Source organism: Trematomus bernacchii, unplaced genomic scaffold (assembly GCF_902827165.1).
Source record: "Trematomus bernacchii unplaced genomic scaffold, fTreBer1.1, whole genome shotgun sequence".
NCBI classification, from domain to species: Eukaryota; Metazoa; Chordata; class Actinopteri; order Perciformes; family Nototheniidae; genus Trematomus; species Trematomus bernacchii.
In genome coordinates, this window is record NW_022987415.1 from 715 (window position 1) to 5,000 (window position 4,286).

General features: G+C 43.0%; 1 protein-coding gene across 1 annotated transcript in view; it reads left to right on the forward strand.

Moving 5' to 3' along the window:
* Positions 1-1,621: 1,621 nt before the first annotated feature.
* The window catches only part of LOC117489907 (ankyrin repeat and fibronectin type-III domain-containing protein 1-like), a gene marked incomplete at its 3' end in the record, with an annotated part of 20,512 nt that continues 17,847 nt past the window's right edge, over positions 1,622-4,286 (forward strand). Inside the window, exons 1-2 of the mRNA XM_034139490.1 lie at positions 1,622-1,936; positions 3,138-3,254. The remainder of the gene's footprint in view (positions 1,937-3,137; positions 3,255-4,286) is intronic.

Here is a 4,286-nt window from a genome sequence, read left to right on the forward strand (position 1 = left end):
ACTGATATGATGATGTACATACGGTGAGATATAGAGAGGTCTGTACGAAACACATCTGTTTTATAAATCTGAATATGATTTATAGGTCAGATATCTCCGCAGCTTCTCCTTCAGAACGTATTTTACACATATTCTGCTTCCTGAGATTTGAATATTGCACCTGTTGATAAAATGTGGATCATTAGTGCAGCTTTAGTTCAGCTGACACATACTCACAGAGCTCCAAATGTAGATTAATCCGCCGCTGAAAGTAGTCCCTAACCAATGCATTGTTGTTGGATTAAAAAACCACTTAGCAGGGTGTTTGAGTCTTCTTACGTCTTTGAGAAATGATGGACATGTTGTTTTGTGTATTTAAAGATTATGTATGGAGGTGTTGATCTTTAAGTCACTGCAGCTTCATTTAAAATTCATTAAAAATACATATGTGTTGATGCTCTTCTCACTCCTCACGTTTAACCCCGACGTGGTTCTGGAGGTGAATCTGAACCCTCTGTGAATTTCCTGCGCTTGTTGACTGAGGGTCGGAGAGGTCTGTAGTTTTCCACGGAGCCGTAAAAGACGAGCGGAGAAACCGGAGAATCCTCTGAAGTCTCATCAGTTAAATCCCCGTGGCTTTGTGTGTGTGCACAGATTACAGAAGCTAGCATGCTTTGTAACTCACAGTCCTCCTCCTGAAAGTGTTTATTTAGTTGGTTTTTGATGTTAACATAGTGTTCAGTTAACCTACAGTGTGACAGGTCTCATTCCCCCTCTTATCGCTGACAGGATTTTAGGTTTCAAACGCTGCTTTGATTTCTCCTGATAGGAGCTAAGTGTTATATCTACAGATGTAATCTAGATATTTCAACCAAAAACTGAAAATACATTCGAAACAAACCAATTTAAATTAAATTCGTAATTAAAAAATACAAGAAAATTTTTGAAAGATATGATCCTGATAGATCTGAATATTGATTGTTGTTGGCAGCAGTGAACATGTGAGTTTGAGAGAGGGTAGAAAAATACTGAATTTAATAAACAAAGCTAAATGTGTTATTATTCTAAGATGAAAACAATCATTACTGGAAGCTGTGATTAAAAACCTCTGCAATAAAAACCCTGAATTTAATTTATTTATCTATTTTTAATTTATTTAAGTAATGTATTTATTTTCTTATTTTCTTAATTATTTAATTTATTCCCTCTGGAGCATCTCTGCACTCTGCCTCCTCCCAGCTCTGGTTCTTCTCCATCAGCCTTTTCAAAGCGGCCGCCCCTCCTCCATCGTGTGTGTGTGTGTGTGTGTGTGTGTGTGTGTGTGTGTGTGTGTGTGTGTGTGTGTGTGTGTGTGTGTGTGTGTGTGTGTGTGTGTGTGTGTGTGTGTGTGTGTGTGTGTGTGTGTGTGTGTGTGTGTGTGTGTGTGAGTGTGTTATATTAGCTGTGTAATCGTTAATAGATTCAGTCCTATATCACTGTGCACACACCAACATATGCACACACACGCACTCACAAAGCCTGGCTCTCCGCCTCCTCTTTTCAAACATCCCTCTCTCATTGTTTCCCCCCTTCCCTCTGAGAGAGTGTGTGTGTGTTCTCTCATGTGTGTGTGTGTGTGTGTGTGTGTGTGTGTGTGTGTGTGTGTGTGTGTGTGTGTGTCCTCTCATGTGTGTGTCCTCTCCTGTGTGTGTGTGTGTGTGTCAATGCGTCGCGATGCGTTTGCCGGCGCTGAACAGGTGTGTGTTCAGTCCTCCGGAGCTCCACACACAGAGGGGCTCTCGCGCTCACACGTACCCAGGATTTAGCTTCACATCTGGGGCAGCAGGACCCTGAGCGCCCCCCCTCCTCCTCTGGAGATGATCCAGCGAGGAACGCAGAGAGGTGTAGCCCAGCGGAGGACACTGATGCTGGGGTAGATCTGCTGCCGATCAGCCTGTTGTACCTCCACTCTTCTCCAGTGAGTATCCCTGACGCCAGGGTGTTAACATCTGCAGGAACAGCATGCATTCATTTAGTCGCATTTCCACCGCTTTGAAGCAACTTTTGCGCCTCAGTTTGGATCGGGAACATTTTTTTTTTATGTAAGGATTTGGTGCATAATATCAACATAATGAGAGGAAGTGGAATGAAAGAAAAACGAGAAAGCAAAGTAAAATGACCACAAAATGCATAAAGATATTCTAAATATATGTGAATTAAAATAAAAAATGTGTTGACAAAAAAACGAAATGAATAAATTAAAAATACTATAAAATGATATATCTGAATTTAAAGGACTATTTTATAGAAAGAATATGAAATAAGAATATAAAAATGTTTATATATAAAACATTAAGACCATTAATTAAATAAGATATATTAAAAAAGAATGAATAAAATAAAATCATTATATAAACATTATAATATCCAAATGATTTATAATACTTGCAGCACACACACACACACACACACACACACACACACACACACACACACACACACACACACACACACACACACACACACACACACACACACACAGTAAGGATATATCAGTCAACTCTGCAGCAGCATTTTATAAATATGTTGAATTGGTGGTTCTGGAGCACTGAGATCCAGCTCAGCCACGTTTCTTCTTCATGGTGTTCTGCTGCAGTGAGCGCCTCCGCTGCAGAACACATTTATTCAAAGTGTCTCTGAGGGTGGACATCTCTGAGACTTGTTGGATTTCATCGTGCAGTTTTGTTTGCAGTTTTGAGCAGCTCCGACAGGTGTCTGTGGAGCTGCTCTGGGATCAGTTTGACGCTGGGACTTGTTTGGTCTTCCTCTCAGAGAGCAGAGTAGATGGAGTGAACACAGTTGGTGTAAATGCTGTTTTCCAAGCAGCGTTGGGTAGAGTGAGTTATCGTGACGATGCTCTGAAGTGTGTGTGAGAAACACGACGGAGCAGACGGAGGATCTCTCAGATTTTCTGCAGAGAGAAGGAGACTCTAAACGAGACGAGGGAGGTGTGGGAACTTTCTGAGAAACCTCCTTCTGTTTCCTCTACTCACCTGGACACACCTGTGGAGGACTCATGTCTGTGTGTGTGTGTGTGTGTGTGTGTGTGTGTGTGTGTGTGTGTGTGTGTGTGTGTGTGTGTGTGTGTGTGTGTGTGTGTGTGTGTGTGTGTGTGTCAGGTCTGACAGCAGGGCGTCTCGTTTGGCTCGGCGGTGGAACCGTTCTGCGGCCGATGCTCTGATCCTGAAGCCGCTGTTCTACACGGGAACCTCCCGATCCTCACTCAGCCTGGACAGGTACACACACACACACACACACACACACACACACACACACACCTGTTGCACACCTGTTTAGTGTTGCTATGTGGGGAAAAAGGAATGATAACGTGCAAAATGTCTCCGATTTTACCTCAATTTCAGGGTGAAAACAACATTTGTTTTCACCTCTGCATCTCTTCACTGGTATGCTGTGTTTACTTTTAATAAACCTGATATTTTAAACTGGTTTGTTTTGGATGCATTCAGCAGTAACTGAACTGAAGCTGGAGCTCTGATTCCACCATGTGCAGGTTTTAATTTGATATTGATTTAAACAGGACAATGTCAATTAATCTAATTAAAGTTAACTTTTAAAGGGTTTTTAGAGTTAAAGGTCACATGACCATTTCTACTGATCATAGTTCCATTGTTGAGGTCTACTAGAATAGATGTACATTGTTCAATGTTCCAAACTCACATTGGTTTCTCATACAGCATCTCTGTATAGTCTGTGTATTCACTCTCTGTCCTACACGCCTTGTTGGAGCTCCTGCCCCCAATGGCGTTTGTTAGCAACCAGGAAATGACACCAGTAATGACAAACAGATGAGAATGCTGCGTGGGGTCTGGGGGCCGTGTTGGTGGGACGTTGGGGGGCTCGCTTTGAGGCCCCCTTTGAGGCTCGAGGAGCGGACAGTGTGAGCTGGATTACTGGTGTTGTTTCCTGGTTGCTGCGTGGGGTCTGCGAGACAGTGAGACACGGCGAAACTCAGCCTGAACTCACCCTGAGCACCATGGACGCAGGAAGGGGGGGGTGCTGAGGGGGCTGCAGCACCCCCATCTGCGAGGCTCCACTAGCACCCCCCCCCCCGCATCCCCAAACGCGGCGCACCTACAGTGTAAGCGCGCCACATTTTCGCGGCTGCGAGTGTGTGAGGAGCTCCACGGATTGGTCCATTTGCATTTTATTTGTTCACAAACTCATGAAATTAAAAAACAACAGAAAAAAAACTGCTTCTTTAAAAGAAAAAAAATCAAAAAAGTTATTTAATATTTTTTTTAAACTAC